This window comes from Thrips palmi, unplaced genomic scaffold (assembly GCF_012932325.1).
Source record: "Thrips palmi isolate BJ-2018 unplaced genomic scaffold, TpBJ-2018v1 HiC_scaffold_3, whole genome shotgun sequence".
NCBI lineage: Eukaryota > Metazoa > Arthropoda > Insecta > Thysanoptera > Thripidae > Thrips > Thrips palmi.
In genome coordinates, this window is record NW_023144630.1 from 1204118 (window position 1) to 1212520 (window position 8403).

The 8403-nt window shown below is 60.9% G+C and overlaps 1 long non-coding RNA gene and 1 other non-coding gene across 2 annotated transcripts in view; one reads left to right on the top strand and one right to left on the bottom strand.

Moving 5' to 3' along the window:
• The window catches only part of LOC117648089, a 34474-nt gene extending 32279 nt beyond the window's left edge, over positions 1-2195 (bottom strand). Inside the window, exon 1 of the long non-coding RNA XR_004587854.1 lies at positions 1786-2195. This is a non-coding gene — a long non-coding RNA (uncharacterized LOC117648089). The remainder of the gene's footprint in view (positions 1-1785) is intronic.
• Positions 2196-6138: 3943 nt separating this feature from the next.
• Positions 6139-6257, top strand: Trnal-caa. Its single transcript has 2 exons — positions 6139-6176; positions 6212-6257. It is a non-coding gene; the product is annotated as a tRNA-Leu (tRNA).
• The last annotated feature ends 2146 nt before the right edge of the window (positions 6258-8403 follow it).

The following is an 8403-nucleotide window of genomic DNA, read 5'->3' on the forward strand; positions in this document are numbered from 1 at the left end:
CCTCCCTCTCACTAGTATTTCAAACGACACACGCTCTCCTCGTGTCAACTAGCAGGTTCATCAACGAATTTCTCGTTTTCAACTTGTTTACTGAGGTTTCCAACTAACGGATGCGCTTCAGCGATGCGTCGATTTCCTGCCTTCCCTGAACCCAGCAGCATCCACAGTCCCGGCGGACAACCCGTCGGCGCCGTCGGCGGTGTCCACTCGCTAAATACGGGGGACTCTAGCAGTGGCGCGGACACCGCCGGCCGATTCCGGCCGATTCCCGGTCATTCCGGTCGGAATTCCAGTTCCAGGACGCTCCAGGACACTCCAGGACACTTCAGGTAACTCCAGGAACCTCCAGAAACCTCCAGGAACCTCCAGGACACTTCAGAAAAATCCAGGAACCTCCAGTGACACTCCAGGAAACTCCTGTGCTCTCTGGAACACGCCCAGGACACTCCATGACTGTTCAGGACTCCTGGACCGGGCGAGAGCGAGACAATAAAATCCGCCTCGGCCGGTACTCGAACCCACGTGGGTACCACCTGGGCCCCGCGGAGCTCCCGCCAGGAATTTATGGAAAACAGACCGTCGGTATTCGAACCCACGACCCACGGTTTAGCTTTTAAAATGGCTCGCACGGCCTGCTCGGAGCGCTCCCCGTTCCAAAGGACACCCCCCCTCCTTTTTCTTGCCGGTCGTCTGCCGAAGCAGCCGAAGGCATCCAGCGCCGCGGTTCATCGGCGTCGGATAGAAAAAAAAAGGAAAAAAAGAGGACTTAGCGGAAAGACGGTCGCTCGCCGCCTTTCAAGGAACATCAATGTATTGCGCGTGCCAGAAATGTGTCCGCAGGAAGAACTTTCTGCGCGCCGAGACGCGGACAGGACAGTGTGCTGGCGATTCGAGTGTTGACACTCGGGGACACGGCGGCAGCGCGGCGGCAGCGCGGCGGCAGGGGGAGAAAAAACAACTCGCCGTCTTAACTTTCTCGCAGTTTCTGTTCTCCGCTCCGCACCCAAAAAAGTGGTTTCTTGGACCCTTATAATTCACTTGATGAAACTAGTTGGTTCAAACTTAGTTAGAAGTTAAAACTTTCCCGGTAAATGGGACTTGAACTGAACGTGTGACCCCACCAATGGATTGCTCTCCGAACGAGGAATCCATTGGTGGGGTCACACGTTCGGTTCGAGTCCGGCTTAGCGACTCTGGAGCTCAAAACGCGTCGAGAGTTTTGGCCGCCTGCGCCGGTCTTCTGGCAAATCCACTGTGCGTCACTGCGAGTTCAACGAGAAATGGTTTTCGCGCTCAGAATGGACTGAGTGGGTTTGCCGCCAATCCACGGCTGACTTCCCTGTCCGCTGTCTCGACAGACGCGGGTCTGGGGGCTCCAAGGGCCACTGCGGCCTGCTGCCATTACGTGTTGGCGGACCGGCGACCAGACTCGGCACGGTCAGCCCAACTCCCCCCACGGCAGCACGGGTAGGCTGGCATGCCGACACAAACACAAGGCGGCACGCGCGCGATGTCACTCCGGCGTCTGCAGCAGGCAGACAGACAGACAGACAGACAGACAGACAGGCAGACAGGCAGACAGACAGACAGGCAGACAGACAGACAGGCAGACAGGCAGACAGACAGACAGACAGACAGACAGACAGACATAGACAGACAGGCAAACAGACAGACATACAGACAGACAGACAGGCAGACAGACAGGCAGGTGGCCGGAGAGCTTCCATTGACAGACTCCAATTGTGTGTCCCTCCTTCATCTGTCTTGATGTCGCTGACTTCTTACCTGTGGGTACGCAAGCAGACGGGCAACAGCGAAAACAAGTCCCGGCAGAGGACACGCAAGTCACAAGTCCCGGCAGAGGACACGCAAGTCACAAGTCCCGGCAGAGGACACGCAAGTCACAAGTCCCGGCAGAGGACACGCCAGTCACAAGTCCCGGGGGACGACAACACTGTCACGAGGCACTTGAGGTGCCGGAGGCCGAGGCCTCTAGCTGCACATGCCGACGACGTAGCGACAGCCGAGCCGCAGCACGAGGTAGAGCATCATGACGAACACGGCGAACAGCATGGACAGCTGGAAGAGGAAGGCCAACATGGTGGCGGCGCACACGAGAGTTTGCCGGCAGCGTGAGGCACTTGTCGGAATGCGGGACGCGGGCGCGCGGCGGCGGCGTCGAGGCGTCGCGAGGTGCCTGCCGGCCGGAGGAGCACTAGCGTCGTGGCGCGTCGCGGCCCGCGCCGGCCACTGGCCAGATGGAAGCCCCCCCCCTCCCTCCCCGACGCCCCCTGCACCAGACGATCGGAGTCCTGGCCGGCTGGAACGCGGCAAGGCGTGGTGGGGCGTGGCGCGGCGGGGCGTGGAGGGGCCCAGGGGCCCGCGGGGACCGGTACCGGACCCCCGGAGGATCCCGAGCAGGCCTCTCGGCTCGGCTCGGCTCGGCCCGGCTCGCCGGTCAGGAACATCAAATGAGTGCACCGAGCCGCGGCCCGTTCCAGGCTCCAGGCTCCAGGCTCCAGGCTCCAGGCCCGGCAGGTGAATAGAGCGCTGGCCGCGGCCTTGGCGCGCCTTGGCGGCCGCAGCCTGGACCTGGACAAGTACGTCGCCCTGGTGCAGCGCTGCCACCTAAGCACATTCCCACGACGCACAGTGTGCCGGAAGACTGGTGGAGGCGGCCGAAACTCTAGACGCGTTTTGAGCTCCAGAGTCGCTGAAAGGGACTCGATCCGAACGTGTGACCCCACCAATGGATTCCTCGTCCGGAGAGCAATCCATTGGTGGGGTCACACGTTCTGGTCGAGTCCCATTCAGCGACTCTGGAGCTCAAAACGCGCGGCGAGAATTGTCCCTTCCGGTCTTCTGGCCCACTGTGCCGCGGCCTGTCACTGACCCCGCAACCCATCATCAGCCTCCCTGCTGTTTGCGATCGGTCGCGTTACGAAACGTGTCACGCGGAGCGGCGGCGCGCGTGGACAGACGTGGCGGCGCGCACGCGACGACTCGATGTCACGCCGTCTGTCCGTCTCGCCGTCACTCGCCCCATCGCCGCCTTGACACTCGGAGCGACGCACAGTGGGCCAGAAGACTGGTGGAGGCGGCCAAAACTCTAGACGCGTTTTGAGCTCCAGAGTCGCTAAATAGGACTCGAACCGAACGTGTGACCCCACCAATGGATTCCTCGTTCGGAGAGCAATCCATTGGTGGGGTCACACGTTCGGTTCGAGCCCCATTTAGCGACTCTGGAGCTCAAAACGCGTCCGGAGTTTTGGCCGCCTCCACCGGTCTTCTGGCCCACTGTGCGACTCCCTGGCGACGCCCTGGGCGAGGCGAGTTCCGAACTCTTTCCGGAGATACCGTGACATAAGGGTGGCGTTAATGACGGGTTGGCCTCCTTAGCATGCTTGTCGCTCTGCCTCTCTCGCACCCCTGCGCACCGCCTCGCGAGTGCGAGAGAGACAGAGCGACACCGTTTGGGCAACACGCGAGTGTCCTCCGTGCCAAAGGGTGGCGCTTGCATCAGAAACCGGTGCCGTTTGACAGCGAACGGCTCGGCCCCACAATCCACTGTGTTCCGCTGTAGGGCCTCTCGCTAAGACACGGGCCGGCCAGTCGGGGCGCCTGCGAAGTGCGGGGTAGGCAAACCTTGCACGGGAGTCGCGCAGTGTTGCCTACCCTGCCGTCCGCAGGCGCGCGGAGCCCCTGCCAAGTGCGGGGTAGGCAACACTCGCGCAGGGGAGTTGAGCGGCGCTGCCTACTCTGTCATGGTCAGGCGCTCCCTGGAGTCTTCGCTGAGGTTGGCAACCCTTTCGACGCTGGAGCGTAAGCCTTGCTAGGTCTTGCCGAGGGCCTTCCGGCAGGCCGAGGCGTTGCCGACGCGCTTCCTGTTTCCAGCGCGCGGTCCCCGCACAGTGGGCCAGAAGACCGGTGGAGGCGGCCAAAACTCCAGACGCGTTTTGAGCTCCAGAGTCGCTAAATGGGACTCGAACCGAACGTGTGACCCCACCAATGGATTGCTCTACGAACGAGGAGTCCATTGGTGGGGTCACACGCTCAGTTCTAGTCTCATTTCGCGACTCTGGAGCTCAAAACGCGTCGAGAGTTTTGACCGCCTCCACCGGTCTTCTGGCCCACTGTGCCCCGCCGTCCTGTCCACTCCGTGGCCCCCGTGGCCCGGCCAGGCCCGACTAGGCCCGGCTGGTCAAGCAGGGTGCGAGTCCTCTAGTGCCGCTAGGCCGGCAGACGGATTCCGAGAGTCGTGTTCGTCGCGCTGCCTCTCTCGCACTCACGCGGCGTCCCGTATGAGTGCGAGGGAGAGACGCTCCCCGCTGGCGCCGGCCCGCACCGGCCAGCTCCAAACACGTGCCGGGGTCGCGGCGTCCGAGCGGGTCGCCTCGCACCTCGGCCCGTCTGGCGGCCTGCCCCTGCAAGCGGCCCGCCGTGGCCCTCGCGGCCCGCAAAGCGAAAGGCGATTAATTTTTAATGGCGTTCCTTAATTGTTTTCCCTGATTGGCCCGGCGGGCCGCACAGTGTGCTAGGCGTGGGTGTCGTCCGGCAGCGCCTTCCCGGACGAGTTCGCGAAGCAGGTGGTCAGCGCGGACCGGCCAACGCGGGGCACGGGGTCACCGCTGCCAGAACGCACAGTGGGCCAGAAGACCGGTGGAGGCGGCCAAAACTCTAGACGCGGTTTGAGCTCCAGAGTCGCTAAATGGGACTCGAACCGAACGTGTGACCCCACCAACGGATTGCTCTCCGAAAGAGGAATCCATTGGTGGGGTCACACGTTCGGTTCGAGTCCCATTTAGCGACTCTGGAGCTCAAAACGCGTCCGGGATTTCGACCGCCTCCACCGGTCGGCTAAGGCAAGGCCAAGGACGATTCCGGGCAGTGCTTTCGTCGCTCCGTCTCTCTCGCACCCCTTCGAGACGCCGCGCCACTGCGAGACACACGGCCCGACTGGTGCCAGGGCGATAATTGAAACGCGGAATGCGAGGAGCAGCGGGCGTAGCATCGAGGTATCGAACGTGACTCGAACGAAACAACAACAAGGTAGCAACAACGGCACCTCACTCTCGGCTTTGCCGGCCACTCGGATCAAATTCGGCCAATCGATCGGCCCAAATCGATAAATCGACTTTTCGTCCTCTCGAGTGTAACTGTTATGAAAGGTTGTTCCCCTGTCCGCGTCGTGGTAGAGATCGGAAAAAAGAGGTAAACAAGATGGCAGTGGCGTAGCGTCGCGTAGCGTCGCGTAGCTCGCCGTCGTGGAGTGGCATTCCACCATGGCTGTCCGGCGGCGAGGCCACGGTCCACTCTGGAGAAGTTTATTCCTTTCGCGGGGTTCAACGATTCGCTAAAAAACGTATCGAAAAACGGGAAAAAAATAGCATCGATTGTTCGAACCCATGATCTGATGATTGATAAGCTTCACCAGAGCACAACGAGCCAGAGGACCAGCAGGCGGCCAAAACTCTAGACGCGTTTTGAGCTCCAGTCACTAAGCAGGACTCGAACCGAACGTGTGACCCCACCAATGGATTGCTCTCCGAACGAGGAGTCCATTGGTGGGGTCACACGTTCAGCTCGAGTCCCATTTAGCGACTCTGGAGCTCAAAACGCGTTTTAGAATTTCGTCCGCCTCCACCGGTCTTATGGCCCACTGTGCAGGGGGGTAATCCAATAATAAGTTGCAACAACCCATCACTGTAATTACGTCCGGGTTTCATGCACGGCGCTGCAACGAGCGCAATGAGGTGGGTAGAAAGTGTTGGCATTCACAACGGCTTGTTGTTGTTGTTGTTGTTGTTGTTGTTGCTTTGAAGTCCAGCAAATAGTGGTGGTGTGGCGGTCAGACCAGCTGCAACTGGCTTCACGCCACGAAGGGCTCTTGGAGGGCAGGTCTGCACAGGGCTCGTCCAATGAAAAGGCTAATGTCGCGTTTATTTTTACGCGGGAAGGGGAGAAGGGCCGGTTGGAGATTAGCATCAGGGTGACCCTAACCTCGAATTCAAAGGGCCCGCCCCGCCCCGCCACGCCCTGACGTGTTTACGCGCCAAAGTGGTGGGGAGATGGATGCTCGCCGACGCGGTCGCCGCGGTGGCGATAGTCATCCGTCCGTCCCGCGCCTCCACCACGCATGTCAGGATGGCCGAGCGGTCTAAGGCGCCAGACTCAAGGTCGCAAACCTTGCTCCCGCACGGAGAGCCGAGTGTTCTGGTCCTCGAATGAGGGCGTGGGTTCAAATCCCACTTCTGACATAACTTTTTTTCCCTGTTTCCTGTTCCGATTTCGGATTGCGCCAATTGTGACTGTTTTATTGTGATCACCAGTACAACACCCAATAAAATTAATTTACAAAAAGAAAAATTTACGGTGTAGGTTTGGGAACGGGCACGCCTTCACCACGTCCTCATCCTGCCTCTTCCCAGGGCGACAGAAGGCAGATACAGAATGCAGCATCGAGGCATCCAATGGCACTGCTGCTGTTATGGCGGTAGCAGTGCCGCTCTGTCCCTCTCGCACTCACGGCGCGTCCCGCAGGGGCCCGCCCAGGCCCGCACGGGTGCGAGAGAGACAGAGCGACGACTCTCTGCTGGCATGGTCCAGTGGGATGAAATGGACCGGGATGGGATGCCGCGTGCCAGAGCCGGGCAGTGCCGGCCCGGCCAGCGGAGACTTGGCGAGACGAGATGAACCTGTGTGATAGGTTCCGTTAGATGCGTAACTACCGGCCGCGTCGCGTCGCCATGGCATCGCCGCCGTGTAGCCGCGCGCGGGGCGTGGCACCGGGGCGGGGCGGGGCGGGGCGGGGCGGGGCATGTGGAGTCCACCGCGCCATTCGACAACAATTATTACGCACGCGACTCTGATACGCTAATCGACGGCCGCTCCGCGAAACCATTGCGCCCGCGGGTCCCTTGCCCCCTTCCTCTCTCTCTCTCTCTCTCTCTCTCTCTCTCTCTCTCTCTCTCTCTCCGCGAGTGAGCCCGACCACGTGCCGAAAGAACGGGATTCCACGGCCACGGCAGTGCCAGGGCATCATCCCGTGTCTTCCCCGCGGAGTAACACTGGCCATTTAAATGCTGTGTAGCAGGGCCCCGCGGCCCCGCGGCCCGGCACCGGTCACTCACGCCACTCCGACTCGCAAACCGAAACCGGCAACTTCGCCAATTCACTTCATTTCACTTTATACTTTCTTTTCGCGGTCCACTGTGTTTTTCCGCACCTTTGCCGAAAAGAGACAGAAACATCAACTGACGCAATGGGCTTGCAGTGGGCCTGGTCAGTCTGTCTCTCTCGCACTCACGGGGCGTCCCGCACGGGTGCGAGAGAGACAGAGCGCGGCCATGCGTCGCTGATTGGCTGCTTGGGCCGCGTAACTGAACGCGCCTCGCCTCGCCTCGCGGCGCGTCTGCGACGTCTCCGAGTGGAGGGCCTTCTTCGCCTTCTTCGCTGAATCGCAATACTGCCGCAATTGTAACTGGAACGGTTAATGGCCGCCGCGCCGCCGCGATTCGGAGCCGGCGCCTGCTGCAGACTCATTCGCTCTGTCCCTCTCGCACTCGCGGGGCGCGTCCCTGTGTCGGTGGGAGAGAGACAGAGCGACGAAAACGACTCTCGGAATCAGTCTGCTGCCAGCGGCCACATAAGGCAGGCGGTGACGGCAGGCTCACTAAAAAATAAGAGCCAACCGCCTGGCAGGCAAGGCAGGCAATGCCGGAGCTTATCTCAGCAGGAGTTTTGCCTGGCGGGCTGCGGCCGGCACACTGTGGGCCAGAAGACCGGTGGAGGCGGCCAAAACTCTAGACGCGTTTTGAGCTCCAGAGTCGCTGAATGGGACTCGAACCGAACGTGTGACCCCACCAATGGATTGCTCTCCGAACGAGGAGTCCATTGGTGGGGTCACACGTTCGGTTCGAGGCCTGTTCAGCGACTCTGGAGCTCAAAACGCGTCTAGAGTTTTGTCCGCCTCCTCCGGTCTTCTGGCCCACTGTGCGGCAACCCTCTCGCCCGGGGAATGTTTGCCTACCTGCGTGGCCGTGTGGCTGGTCCAGTGGTCGTGCACGGCCTTGAGGTCGCTACCCCGAGCGACCGGTTGCCTTCCAGTGCGGCGACGCGTTCCTTCGTTCCGGCCGGACCGACACAGCGGTCGCGATGACGCGGTGACGTCGAAGAGTGTAATGAAGTGTTTTACGGTGAAGCAGGCCTGGCTTGCGCAGAGGCTGCCTCCAGAGGCACTGCCGCTCGATCCGCAGTGGGCCAGAAAACCGGTGGCGGCGGCCAAAACTCTAGAAGCGTTTTGAGCTCCAGTCACTAAATGGTACTCGAATGGATTGCTCTCCGAACGAGGAATCCATTGGTGGAGTCACAAGTTCGGTTGCAGTCCTGTTTAGCGACTCTGGT